The sequence below is a fragment of the Galleria mellonella genome, unplaced genomic scaffold, assembly GCF_026898425.1.
Source record: "Galleria mellonella isolate WM207_F2 unplaced genomic scaffold, CSIRO_AGI_GalMel_v1 utg424, whole genome shotgun sequence".
NCBI lineage: Eukaryota > Metazoa > Arthropoda > Insecta > Lepidoptera > Pyralidae > Galleria > Galleria mellonella.
The window spans coordinates 180,776-196,090 of NW_026442097.1; the positions used below are offsets into that span (position 1 = coordinate 180,776).

At 36.1% G+C, this 15,315-nt stretch overlaps 1 protein-coding gene across 11 annotated transcripts in view; it reads left to right on the forward strand.

Moving 5' to 3' along the window:
* The window catches only part of LOC113517183 (protein daughterless), a 162,282-nt gene that overhangs the window by 82,987 nt on the left and 63,980 nt on the right, over positions 1-15,315 (forward strand). For 4 of the 11 annotated variants that reach the window (XM_052898378.1, XM_052898384.1, XM_052898381.1 and 1 more), the window contains exon 1: positions 5,927-6,161. The exons of 2 other annotated variants lie outside the window; for them this stretch is intronic. The gene's annotated coding sequence lies outside the window, so the exon portion shown is untranslated. Of the gene's footprint in view, positions 1-5,925; positions 6,162-15,315 lie in introns of those variants that run through there. 5 more of the 11 variants (XM_052898379.1, XM_052898383.1, XM_052898385.1 and 2 more) reach the window with 3 other exon arrangements.

The window sequence follows — 15,315 nt, forward strand, 5'->3', positions numbered from 1 at the left end:
GCCTTGATTCCTTTAGGCATTAGGTCCCGCTGCCATTTTTGACACTTCGCACAGTACGTAATTTTTTGGCGATTAGCTTACAAATAGTTTAAGCAGGATGTATTATGTATACAAACCTTTTGTGAAAACCTAGATAACAGTGAAACACGTATCAAACTTCGTTGCGCGGATTAGACGAAGTACCCAGAGAAACAGACGCGGGCGGCGATTTTGTTGAAACATCATCATTTCAGTCATTACCTGTCCAATTCTGAACATAGGCCTCCCACATACACTGACTCCCAACTATTTAAAAACGATATTTAGAGAAGAATTTGTAAGTATACAGTAAATTATAAGAAAATGTTTTGAAATGCCTGTTTATGCTGTCACTGTGTTCGGAACATTTTTCCAGTAGTTTCCTGAGCATATAATATATAGAACAGATTAAAAACAATCTTTATACAAATAGACTTGTGTACAAGCTCATTTAAATCGTCAATTTTTCATAACTGTACTGTTGGAATTTGGGATGTTGTTATCAGCTGGGAAGAACCCGCAAGAAACTCAACAGTTACTCTTTTCAAATTATTATGTACATACATATATTTTACATTTAGGCAGAAACAATGGAACGCCAAATGCTTCGATTCAAACAACTTTGCTTCTTCCACATTCATCAATCTTTTTTTAATTAATTTTTTTTTTTTTTTTTTTTTTTTGTTTGTATGTATTATGTCACCCACAACACCTAGCATTGCATCTTCTTTAGAAAAGTCTGGAAGTTGATTCAAAGATCCGTGGAAGAAAGTGAAAAACGCACGGTGGAGGACCGCCACTCGTCCAGATTATAATTTTAATAATTTATTTACAAAATATAGAAGATGCACAGAGATGCAACATCTCTACGCAGTTTGTCGAGCCGGACAGTAAGACGCCGATCGTCAACAAGTTGCTGCCCGACTTTGAATGCGGTCTAACGGAAGGAGTTGGATCAGGTGAGAACAGTATTCCATGTGTTAAGTTATTGTTAAGCACCCCCAATTTTTTAGTTGCTTTTTTCCAGCAAAACTGGACGTCGCTAGATATATTAACATTTCGGTGTGTAAATGAACGCGCAGACTTGTGTTTTTTTATAATATCAGAAAATAAGTCAAATTAACATCAATCGGTATGTGCCCGCGAGAAAACCGGTGTATAAATTACTTCAAATTACAATCACATTGATATGCAGAAGAAACTTTTACAATGTCACAGTTTTAATCACAAATTACATCTGTTCAAAAGTCTTTCACTGCCCATCGGTGTGAATAGAAACAACCATCAATTAAGTAGCAGTTGTCAAACAATCTTCTAAACTGTGTGTTGGTCAATTTTCCAAAACTTTGGGACTATACCTGATGAGTAACAGAGCCGAAAAAGACGCGTAAGAAACATTATAAGATTTATATACTATCTTCGACATAAGGGCGGCCCCTACCGACATCTCCATTCATTCTTGCCATAAATCTCTTTCGTAATTCTTCAATAACTATTTCTTTGAATTACATTTTGTTTTATGTATATTCATCGATCCAGTATTATAATAATAATTTATTTACAAAATATTGGTGATTGCCAGTAGCAGATCGTTAAGTTATTGTTAAGTAGTTGTTCAGCAATATTTAACATTTCGGTGTGTAAATGTTTTTTTTTTTTTTTATAATATCCAAAATAAGTCAAATTAACATCAACAAAACCAATTACTTCAAATTACAATCACTAATAAGCTTTTACAATGTCAAGTATCACAAATTACATCCATTCAAAAAGTCTTTCACAGAATAGAAACAACCATCAATTAAGTAGCCAAACAATCTTAATCTTATTGGTAGATTAAAAAAAATAATCTTAATGGTAGATTAAAAAAAATGTAATGACTTTTCAAAAGTGCTTCAATGTAAGTTTATTTGAATAAATGATTTCTATTCTATTCTATTCTAATCTTCTCCTAAACTGTGTGTTGGTCAAATTTTTAACATTATTAGACAATTTATTATATATTTTAATAGCCATGCAATAACTATTTCTTTGAAACATGTTATGTATATTCAGGATCCGAAACAACCTCTTCAGACCGACATCCCTGACCTTAGAGCTCAATGTAATCTGTCAATCTGTAAGGCATTGTCCGACCTGCATGATGTGTAAGGAAGTAAACTTAGCAGCTTTTTATTCAACTGGTAATGAAAGACATTTACGGTCACTGACCTCCTCCAACCCCTCGGAGAAAAATTCTGATTTAGAGATTTGTACAGACAGATATGTTTTTAAGATAACCCCTTTAATGAATGTGCCCCGAACAATAGATCCAGTGTTCGATAACGTACAACAACACGTTTGGTTTCAGTTACAAGTCGTAACAGAATATTTATCGATAACGTGGGCGAGTCGAGTGATACCGCCAGTTTTGTAATCGGGACTTGGGAAATGATATCGGACTATTTCAATGTGACTTTATTGTGGAGTTCAACAAGAGAAATTTGTGAATTTACACTAACACAGCTATATTAATACTGTTTCGGCATGAATTTTAACATATAGCCATTGCGTATCTGGATTTCAAGTAAAAGACTTTGTTCTTGTGTAAAATAGTACCTAATATAATTGACCTTTCCCGTGGGTATCCTATGAGGTGACTAAGAGAGGGCGAGAGTTGGGCAGCAACGTTTCTCTTAAAGCATCCCTAAAACCTAACTGCGGTTGCCAATCCGTATACCAAGCGTAGCAACTTCTGACAAAACCTTCCCAAGAGAGAGGCTTATTTCAGCAGTGGACAGTTAAAGGCTGATATGATGACGACTGTAGTCGAATATACGGCTCGCCTAATGGTAATCGACCGGGGGGAAAGGGATTGTTAGTAATGGAGACTGAGAAGCCCATTGCTAGCAATATACCCAACCAGGTCGACCTCTTCGCGGTTCTCCCTGTTGTCATGGTTAATTCCTGATGAATTCATCACGATGGGCTAACTGGCCTGTTTTCATTCTCATCTATCACTCTTCACTGGTGCTCCGTGCTCAGCGTATCCCGTTAGCGCAGGCGGTGTTACCATACCATTTTCACCCATCAAAAAAAATCGACCAACGAAACCTACAAATACATTTTGCAATACCAGCGGTGTACTCGCGCATCGCCGCTCTTTCTGTAGTGCGTCACACATGTTTGCACGGGAGCGTACAGATGATTTTTACGCAATACGACGCAAACGAATTGTTTCGCTGTTGGGTAGGGTAGTGTTGGACAATTGCTGATAAAATGGACTGCTAAAATATTTGGGACAGGTTATCAATGTAAGAGCGTTATGACCGCATATAACATAGGTTAAGTCAATTTGTAACTAACAAAATGGGCCTTATGTAGTCTAATTAAATAAATATTATTATTTATTATTATTATTTGTGACTTGTAAATCTACGCGACACCCCCCGCGGAGTAGTGTTGGACGCGTTGCTTTTATGTACTTAAATTTTAATTTATATCTGGTTCTATTCTCGGTCGGGGCAATTTAAAAAATGATCTTTTCTAAATCAATTCTGGCCCTCTAGACAAGTGGCAAGTCAATTGGTCGATGAATGAGATAGCAACACAGGTCTAGGTGCTCTGGGTTGCGATCCCAGATGTTGGTCGCGTGGTGCCTCACAGCTGGGTATTAGAGCTTGAGGAGCAAACGATTGGTGTAATGGTGTGGCACTTACAGTAATGTCGCCGCCATATCTCATCCTTCAAATTAGAATACGTATAAAATCAAGACGCTTGATGGCAATTTATTTGTGCGACAAAAGTACCACTTTGCTGAAGAAGTTTATGTTTTCTTTCCCCTATCAGGAATTTCATTTTTTTTTTTATTTGATTTATAATTATAAAATTCTGAATTACAGAAAACGTAATATTAGCATTCAGTAACCAAGTGGGTTTATTTTATCGCTAAATACATTGAGACTATTTCAACTTGTATTAACACCATGCATTAAGTATTGTTTTAATTTACCTATGATGTAATTATTATTTTTATACCACTAAGGTGACAAACAAGCATACGCCCCGCCTGATGGTAAGTGGTTACCGTAGCCTATGAACGCCTGCAATACCAGGGGTATTAATAGTAATATTACGCCGTACAATCGGTGGGTTGTTCATTAACAAGTCAAACTTTAGAATACCTTTATATTATAATATATGTCATAAAAAAATATTTATTCTCTATTGCATAATAAAATGTATGCAAGTGATGAGCCTGATGCTGTATGCCGTATGTAAGCTGTATGCCATTGTCTACCAGTTAACCCTAACCATTGGATAAAGTTAGAATGCAATAGAGGAGTAGAGTGATACCGAAATAACTAAAAAATAAATATACTAATGCAGCAATTTCCTCTTTGCGGAAGGCTGGGTGTGTGTGGGGGGGGGGGGCGATAGTGTGAACTTTTTTATTTAGACACGCCATCAGTTAGTTACGCTTTATTTACTTTCGTTATTCCCAATTTTTCCGTGAAAACAACATACTTTTTTATGAAAATAAACATTTTCTCTTAAAACTAGAGAACAACTAACGCATCTGAAACACCAGAGTAAATATTTACATTTTCAAACGCCATTAATATCAATTTTACGAGTCGCTACTAAGTCTAAGAGCACTTTTGTTGCTTCCAAACTTTGCGCGCGTCGTTATTTATTATCCTCGTAGAGAACGCGTTCTTTAATTCATTAATCATTAACATTAGAGTTATGTTTTAATTGCTATAGCTGAACGGCCTAAGCTTCCTTAGGCTGGGGATATATATATATAAAAAAAAGTTTTAAAAACTTTAACCTCATTAATGTTGCGTTGAACGCAGTACGAGCCGGAGAATTGGCAACGTCGCTTGTGACCCGGTGTTGCATCACGCAAAAGAGCTTTCTTTGCTGCGTTGTGGGGTAAATACGACTGTTCAGACGCGGACGGGTGATTTCCAGTAAATGCGATTTCTGTCTAATTTCGGTGCCCTTTTTTGGTTTAGAGTCTTCTTCAACAAGTGTCCTCTGAAAGCGTTTAGAAAAATGTTTTCTTTCATATTTTGTGTGCATCTACTGTTCTGGGGACTCGTAGTTGAAAGCACAGTTGAAAATAGTCTGTTTCTTATAGAATAAAACGTAAATATGTGTTCATTAATTTTGTGATAATTTCTAATCGACTTATTCTTTAGGAAATTCTCAATTTATCTTTTCTTTGTATCGTTATTGTTTTCAGTTTTAAAATTTCGTATTTCATTTCGCAACACACTTCATTTTCATTTTAAGTTCACCTATTATGGCAACCTTAACAGAATGACGCTCACATTCATCTTACTTATTTAAAGAATACCAAATACAAAAATTCACTCGCGTATCCGCTTGTGTAACTCAAGTTTGACTTTACCGAGTAGCATTATTGACCTGAACAAAGTAAATAATTTTATTAAAATTAAAATCGCAAAAAACCAAGCTAAATTTTAAATTGCTGAAACATTTAGTAATTAGCTGTATTTTTTAAAACAATACAAATGGGTTTTAGGTATTTTTTTGTATTTTTGTTTAAATTATTCTGAGAATGAATAAATCTAATAAAATTATTATTGATAATTTTTTTTTAACTGCTGAAATAGGTTTTACCACTTTATGATTTATAACTTTAAATCATTTATATAAAAGAACGAAATATGTTTCTAATGTATTTATTAGTGTTATTACACTATATATGTTTTAGCGTCTGTTTGTTTCAAAAGTTCCTGTACGATATATTGTGAAATATTTTGTTGATATTCAAAGTGCGTCACAAGTTTTTCCTGAAGAGAAAAAGACTTTATAATATTCGATATGAAATAAAATCATGTACAAATAAAACCCATATCGAGGGACCCAGGACGCTTGCACTGGCAACCCCAAGCGGCCAGTGAGCGGCAGTTAGCCATGAGCGTTCAGTTGATCAACCGCCGTGGAAACGCGCGTTGTCGCGACCATTCGAATATCGAACGTGAAAACTTTTGTGATGTAACTACAGTGTGTTGACGTTCAGAAATCATTGTCTCACCAGTGTTTACGTTTCGTTCGATTGTTCCTTATCTCGTGTTCGAAATTCAAAACGTGCTCTAAATTCATGTGTACCAATTGGATTATAATCTATGGTGTGTGCCCACAGAGTTCGATATGAAAAAGTTTGCGAGTTTCGCTCACTTGCGCCCAATGTGTTGTCTTTATTAGTTTGTTAGTGTGGTAAGATTTGCTGGAAGCAATATTCGGACACGCGGGAAATGTTATTTATTGTCACCCGAGCGAGATGGTGGTCTCCGTTTATGTAATTTGTGGTCACCTTATTGCTTGTTTGTGGCCAGTGGCTTGAGTTTATGTAGAAGTTGTAATTTGTGACGATTGATACTGAACAAGCGAGGATATTTAGATAAATAAACATGGCCATTTATTCTACGAGTACAATATACTGATTAAAATTAGAATGCTCTATATATATATATATATATATATATATATATATATATATATATATATATATATATATATATATATATATATATATATATATATATATAATTAGAAAACGCCATGGTGTTGGTGAAGGTTTAGATTAATAAAAAATCCTTGGGTGGAAGCCATAAAATGAAAAAGTATACGCGACAATTTTGATAATAGCCGACTATGACATTAACTGCCAAATGCATATAAAAAAAAGTATTTCACAGTAATTTATGGCCGATTAAGTTTTTTTTTAGTTTTTGTATTTATAGGTGGTTTTATATACATTTTTTTTTATTAGATAAATTTTGTAATCTCTTCATCGGAATAATAAAATAATAAGTACAAGAAATTTATAAATCTCTAGAATGTGTTATTTGATAAATTGTTATAGATATGTTTTGTGTATATATATTTGGGACATAGTACTCCCCCTTAAGGGAGGGTTTTGTTAGTAGCAGCCACGCTTAGCGGCTGCGTGCGGATTAGCAACCGCAGTTTGGCTTTTTAAGAAGAACGCTGCTGCCCATCCGTCGACTATTAAATTTCCTTAGTCGTCTCTTACGACACCTATTTGAAAGAGTGGCCCAGTCTATACCGGGACCACATGGATATATTAGATTTTAAGGCTATAGAACATAATAGGAAAGAAATATCGTGAATCAAAAATTCAAAACGGTCAATTTTTAAGTCTTTTGTATTAACTCAGTTGATAGCGCCATGTTAGTCTGTTAGACACAAAATTGTTGATTTTCTTTATAAAAACACTGGTTTCTATATATAATAATGAAAAGGGATATATATATATTTACATTATTGCACGTATTTTATCTCTGATGCATTTAAAAATTTTCATCGTGCCTCCGATCAAACTGTTTATAATTACTCCTCTCCATCCAAAGGTTGCCTGCAAGAGATCGCCTTTAATTATAAGGTCCAACTTTGTTTTGTTACTGTAATCATTTTTTGTAATTTTTTTTATCAAAGTTTACTATTGTGATCTTTAAGAGGGAACAATAAAGAGTATCAATCTTTCAAAGAATTACAACAATTTTGATTTAAGGAGATAACGACGACTATGTTTCACGTAGATATCTCACCACACTGTCAAATAGTTGAAAAGGGAAAACAATAAGAGTAAATAAGATGGCCAGTGTTTCACTTGCGCGGAAGTATATGCAATCCTATCAATTAGCTTTCATTTCTCTGCGCGCTAGTAACAAATATACCATTTCTCTTTTACGATAATATCATTGTCTAGATAGAGCTAATCGCATTGTCTATGTTCTCCATCTGTGTAAAACACATCATTGCATAACGCTATTATCTTTGGTGGGTTATTGTTTTTTAATTGTGACGTCACCCGATATCATAACATTATCGCGGCGATTGTATTTCTACATACATTACCGATGAGTTTATATTAAGTATAACATCGTGTTATTGTATTATTAAAACTATTATAAACTGGTCTTCGAGGGCGGGGGGGGGGGGATTGTTGGTGATGAGGAAATTAGGTCCGTATTGCTATTAATATACTTTATCAGGTCGACTTTCTTACGGTTACTCTTGGAAATCATCGTGACTAATTTATCGTTGAATTCATCACTATGTGCTAGCTGACCTGCCTTTTCATTCTCACCAATCATCCCTTACTGGTGCCCCGCCAGTTTATACCGATAGCGCAGGCGGGGTTACCATTCCATTATCATCCATAAAAAAAATACCTGCACCTAGCAACTGTTTGACTGGCAACAACAGCGTACGTACATATACGTGTTATCAGTAACAGATAAACGATTTACTAATGATCTCGGGTATATCATTAGAACAATGATGGTGATTAAACTTTCGACATGTATTAAAATTTCATTAATACGTCCCCCGTCCGACCTGTCGCCCGTTATACATTTAATTTTAATTGGGTTACCATGTCAAATGACCCTACAATATATGAAACAATCTTCTTTTTTTAACAATTTCACGCCGCATATTTATTTATTTATAGCAAGGAACAACAGATTACAAATTAATACATTAATACAATAAATATTGCATAAAACAGCATTAAATTTGCGCTCCAACAACTGCTCGGCATAACATTCGATATTATATAGGGTGGGATATGGCAGTAAATTTACAAGGTACAGAGGAATAACACCTTAAATCCTCAGGAATGGCAACGCATGGGGGGTATCATGGGGGAAACAGTATACTCTGTTATGTCCATGGTACTGCTCATGTGTATAGGCGACGGTTACCACTTTCCATCAGGTGGGCCGTCAGTTTGTTTGCTATTCTAAGTTTTATAAAAAAATGTATGGTATTAATGTTGGTACTCTTAAAATGTACAGCCACGGCCGCCGTGTGTGACTCGGTGACATCACTGAACACTGTTTGTTGTACATATTGGTATTAACAAGATTATAAATATCTATTTTTTTTTTAATCCAAATGATTATTCATAATACGTTCGGTTGCTATAAGTCAAACTCGCTCCACAGGTAGTTTGCACAAATTATCATGTATTAATGTTAAAAATCGGACACGTGTCCATTTTAGCGCTTACTAAGCCACCCGCCCCGGCGTCGCACGGGTAGATAAGTGGAAAGGTTAATTAGTAATTGATAAAAAAAAAATTGCAACTCATGTTCATCATCTTCATCATATCAGCGGTTGATTGTCCACTGCTGAGCACATGCCTCCTCCATAGACTGCCATAGGTAACGGCCCTGAACCTCCTGCACCCCATGTAACTCACTGGTAAATGTAGCTTTCTATTATAAATACAATACAAATAATTCTTTATTAAGATTGCTAGGACCCATTTTTTATATTTTACAAATTAATACAATTGTGATTATAGTTGGGTTCTTTCGACGTGCAACGCAATACTACGGTTTATTTAGAAGGAATCAAATCTACTTGCTACTTATTGTTTAGTATTTTTTGAGATTATCCATTACAAACAAAAAAAATCTATATATATATATATATATATATATATATATAGAAGAATTACGAAAGAGATTTATCGAGCATGAATGAATGGAGATGTCGGTAGGGGCCGCCCTAGACGGACGTATGCCGACCAAATAGGCGACGTGCTGAAGAAGGGCCAAATTAAAAGTACCCGTAACCGACGAGCGTGTATGACAAGATTGATGAATGTGGAAGAAGCGAAAGAGGTTTGTTTGAATCGAAGCATTTGTCGTTCCATTGTTTCTGCCTACCCTAATGGGAGACAGACGTGACAGATATGTATGTATGTATGTATATATAAAAATATTGAGCTCAACTAAAACTTAGTTTGGTTCGCTTAGCCCATCTCCCAGTGTGACCTGTGCTCAATACATTAGAAACGAGAACTACATCCTTTTGAAGTCGGCTAATTAGTAGGCCACCTATAAGCCATTCCAGTGAAGACACGTGCAATTTGCTCGTACGGTTACTAATGATAAAGCTTGCAACTCCGGCCACACCCACGTCAGTGGATACCACCACCGTCAACCTGAATATTAGATGAGCCATTGCAAAATATCGATTCAGCACAATTAGCGCTGGATGTTAGCGTTCGCATTGTGTGCAGCTATTTCTTCAACCAGTAATGTTCGCACTCGACGCACAAGCGCCCCAAATGATTGAAGATCTTCGACGGCAATCGTGAAGAAATTAATTTTGGCCAGTAATCTCACTGTTCTTATTTTAAAACAAATAAAATGCACCAATGGATGACCGTTCTCGTACCTTTTGTTTTATTAATGGACGTATCGTTGACATATTTTAATTATTATATTTATCAACTGAGCATGTTTGACAGTTTCCCAATTCGCTCCCTTAGTATAATATATTTTATATACGATATAAAAAATATAATTATGGGGCATTTTGTTATTGTATTATATATGCTTGTACGGTTACAAACACCACAACTGACAAAAAATTATGCAAATTTCACACAAACCCATTTCACTTTTCTTCAAACATTTCTCCAAAATTTCGCATACAAAAAATGTTTGTCCAAAATTAGGGGGAAAATTATAGTAGGTTGGCTGGAGGAGATCTTTGTCAGAGATAAGTCTTACTCGCAATATTTATAAATGTATTATCTATGTAATTTCTAAGTGTAATAAAGAATATTACGTTAAAAATACTCAATCTGGCAAAGCGGCAACGCTGAGACGATAAGATGTTTCATAGCCAAATGAAATGTAAAATATTTGAATTTAGAACGCGACAAGCGAAGCGAAATAGGCTTATTGACTTTCGAATCAACTAGTGAGATGCTCATTAACAAGCTAGATTTTGCCCTGTAAAGGTAAATGGCAGCCGTCACATAATTATTACGGGACCAACACGGGAGTAAATCTTGTCTATTGAATAATAATTACAGAAATCGGATTAGAATGCATATATCGATTAATATACAAAAAATACAGATAAAAGCTGCCTGGAAGAGATCGCTATTTAGAGATAAGACCGCCATTTGTTGCCTCTTTATCTTGCTTTTATGTAATTAAGTATTCGTTTGCTTAGCGTATAATATTGTTAATCTTTATAATCTGTATCATTCATTGAAGGGAACAAATAAAGAGTTATCATTCATTAATTGAGAACCTTATTTTAGCAGTTGTTTAAAAATATCACCGAAACCAAATCCTTAATACGGGTGCTCCTTGTATAATAATAATAGTTATTTGATTACAATTATTTTGTTTAATTCCGCTACCATTAGTACGTGTGTGACTGCCAACACTGGAAGATTGACCACCACTATTACCAGCAGAAGTTCCACAACCTTCCATATTAGCCATCAATCTCCGACTGCTATTTTGTTCACGCACATTTTCAACTTCGCAGTTTTGGCGACAAACGAGCAGCGACCTAATAATTTGCCTGACCATGCCTTGTTTATACGTGAAACACGTTTCGCAAAATGGTGATCAAACTTCTATTGTTAGAATTGTTATAACTTGTAGACAATTACTAATTGTAGACAATTCTAATCAAAAACTAGTAATATAGACATCTGCAAGATAACACCTAGTTCAGTAAAATGAATAATAATGATCATGAGTCTTACTGAATTATAATTATTTATATCGGCTTTTTTACTCACGCGATACTTCGGGATCGCCAGATTAGTTTCAGACTTGATATTGAATCCTTATTCACATTACCCCATAGAGGTTACTCTTGAAATAAATTCCAATAGATCGATATTGGACCGGGGACATTTCGCATTCTCGATTTGCAATGCTAGAGACATAATGGATACATATTTTGATAAATGCATATTAGTGCAACTTGCCAACGCAAACTATTGTAAACCGATTTCAATTCCCACCTAATTTCTAATTGGTAATTCATGAGTGCAGTACAAACTTGTCATTGGCAATAGATTAGATTGATATTGATATAGGATTCAAGAGTAGACCTTGCTGGTCGCTCAGTGCTCCTGACACAGCAGTGAAATATGTTCTTTAACAGGCTCCTACCGAGTTTGCAACCAGTCGAGCAATCCCGAACTCTTATCCTATTCTTTTTTTGCCACCAAGCATCTGTGTTTTTATGCTTGTTTCGCCTTATGCATTTTGATGCCCATTGTACCTTTACAACGACAGATTTTCATCAAATAGGAGAGCTCAGATGGAGACCCTGGAGTGAACTTCTTTACTTTGATTTCAACACCGGAGGCAACTATTTCCGGGATACTGGAATGATGCCTGTTGTCTGGTTTCATGGTGATTGTGTCCCTATTATAGACGTTAAAATACTTTCTGTGACGTCTTCGCCTCTAAATATGTATATCTATAGACGACGGTTACCACTTTCCATCTGCAAAGTTATAAGTTCGTTTGCCGTTGCAATTTGTGTAAATTCTTTAAAGCACGCGACTACTAATTTGAGTCCTTCTGTCATAATTTATTCTACATTTAATGTCCAAATATAATCCAATCTAGATATATGCAAGTGAAGAGCGGCGTCGCATCCCACCGGCGGCCCCAGAGCGACTCTTCTTATATCTTATAAATATATAAATCAACACTAAACAGCTTATAAATATTCAATCGGCGTCCGATCGCGACGTTCCGTCTACATTATCTGCTCATACATACATATCAATAGCGTACGCGATGCGATGACCTGTTCTATATGTACGCCTGTGAGCTTTAATCTTGCGCAGCCACGATTTGTACCTATTCATAATTGACCTAATAGTTCCACTAGGGTATTGCTAGTGATGGGGTCTGAAAGCTCCATTGCTGGCAATATACTCTATCAGGTCGACATCCAATCGGTTCCCTATGGAAAACATTGCGGTTAATTCGCGTAGAATTTATCACAATGAGCTAACTGACCTGCTTTCATGCTTAGCCATCAGTTCTACTACGCCAACGTGTACCAATAACGCAGGCTGTGTCATCATTCCATTCTCATCCTTTAAAAAAATAGTTCCACTGGGGGAAGGAACTGCTAGTAATGGGGACTAACAGCTCCATTGCTAGCAATATGCCCCGTCAGATCGACGCACGCGGTTCGTGCCATCGTGGTTGATTTCTGGTGAATTCGATTCCCTCTGGAAAACATTGTGATTAACTCTTATTGATTACATCCCGATAAGCTAACTGACCTGCTTTCACCTCACCAATAATCATTCACTGGTGCCTGTAAGAGTATACCGATAGCACAGGCGTAGTTACTTTCTATTTTAATCCACCCCAAAATTGGCAACTAGTCCTTAAATACTAACAATCTCATCCCTGTTGGTTGGTGTGTAGTGTAAGTCGTGTTCTTACTCCGTCACCTTACGAAGCTCGAGCATCGCTCAAGTCACATATAAGTGGTCATCGAGCCGCGTGCAAGTTGACTTTCCTGTTATTTTTATGGTGATTAGTCACGCCTACATAACGGCAACACCCATACGACAGACCCCGATTATATCTCTCGATTACGCCATTTAGCGAGAACGTTCAGCCCATTTCAGTATGTATCAACTCGGTTTTTTTGTAAATCTATTTTGATTGGCTTTTTAACACACTTCCAAAATGTGTAAGATTGTAGTTCAGTTGTTTCAGATGTTGATTGAGGTCCGGAGATTCTAAGATTGAATCTCAATGTAGAGAGATAATTTATAACTGACATATTACTTTTAATTTACCGCGCATAAATAACAAATAAAATGAACATGCATAAAAAGAGAGAAAAGAAGCCCTCTCCATAGCTCGCCAAGTAACTTGAAGCTTTTGCATTCGAACGACTTTATAAAACTATGTTTTGATTCCGTAGAACATCACTGGCATCAAGCACTGTTTAAAGACCTTCGTCTTCAAACTTTTAAGTTTTTTGGATATGTAGATGTGACGTAAGAATCCGAACACTGCCCAACCGAATTGGATTCGTCGCTTATCCTCTCTGTAAAGTAATACATTAGCCAATTTTGATAATTATTTTTACAAACGATAGAGTTTTCTCCCATCTTGGCTGCATATAATTTTTTATTATAACAAAATTTATCGAGTAACGATGTGATTCGTAGTCATGTATTTTAAAAATATTTATTATTTATGTGCGTGTTTACAAGATATCATTCCTTATACACTAAAATACCAATATAATTTACATGAGGAGTTTTAACTCGTCTATCTTACTTGCCCTATGCCCCCTAACTTGCACTCTACCCCCAAACTATACACAATGTGCACAATATAGTAGGCACGCCGCCATTCGTATCAAATAGCGAGTATGCCTATATAAATGCTCCTCTATTTAAAAAAAAATGCTTTTACACTCCTTCAGCAGTAAAAAATCTAATTGATCCTTTATCCTGCCCCTTTGGACCGATGAACTTTGTACTCGAACCTTTCTCGCGGATGAAAAAAAATGTCACGCAAACGGATGTGAAATCGGGCGGAAGTCACCGTATCGAACTATCCACCGGCGTACAGTACCTGCACAGAGTAAAATTTGATACTTTAAAAGCCTCCCTCGTGATTTATCTTACACTACCCATCCGCCGTAGCTTCAAACAGGTAAATTTGTTGTTCTTTTAGCTTTAATAGGTATTTTTTTATATCTTATTATAATTTATTACTATTTCAGCCGTTAACTGTCTGTAACCACTGCTGAACATAAGCCTTCCCCATAAGGGGAGTTTTGCTAATAGTTGTCACGCTTGGCAGGCGGGTTGATAACCGCAGTTAGGCTTTTACAGATGTTTTTAAGAGGGACGCTGCTGCCCATCCCTCCACCATAAGCTCCCTTAGTCGCCTCTTACGACACCCATGGGAAAGGAAGAAGTGGTCCATTCTATGCCGGAATCTACACGGCGATATCTTTTGATATCTTGTTTCACGTTATTGTAATTTTAGTAGAAATTTCGACGTGAATTCGATTCGATTGTAATTCGTTTGCGTCACAAGTCGCCCATTGTTTTCCATTGGAACGAATCTCGCGCGCCAGCTAGTTTATTGTGTTATCAGGCAGTTTATCATCGCTCGCTACAACGTCATTACTAATTAAATGCCTTTGTGATGCTGCACTGGACTCTGTTGGTGATTCATACCGCCTGCACGTAGAATATTATTCGTGTTCAACGCCATCTGTTATTAATAAATTGCTTCACGTTCAATACATTGATAAATCATCGGATATTTTAGTCTGTCGATCTAAATTTTTAGGTGATGCGGTGGTTGGATTTTGAATTCTATTTGTATTATATGTAGATTGTTTTTAAATTGGTCTGTTTCTCGAGTGTACATTACTCTATTCCTATGGCAGTTTTGAACAGATTTTTTTTGCAATCAATTT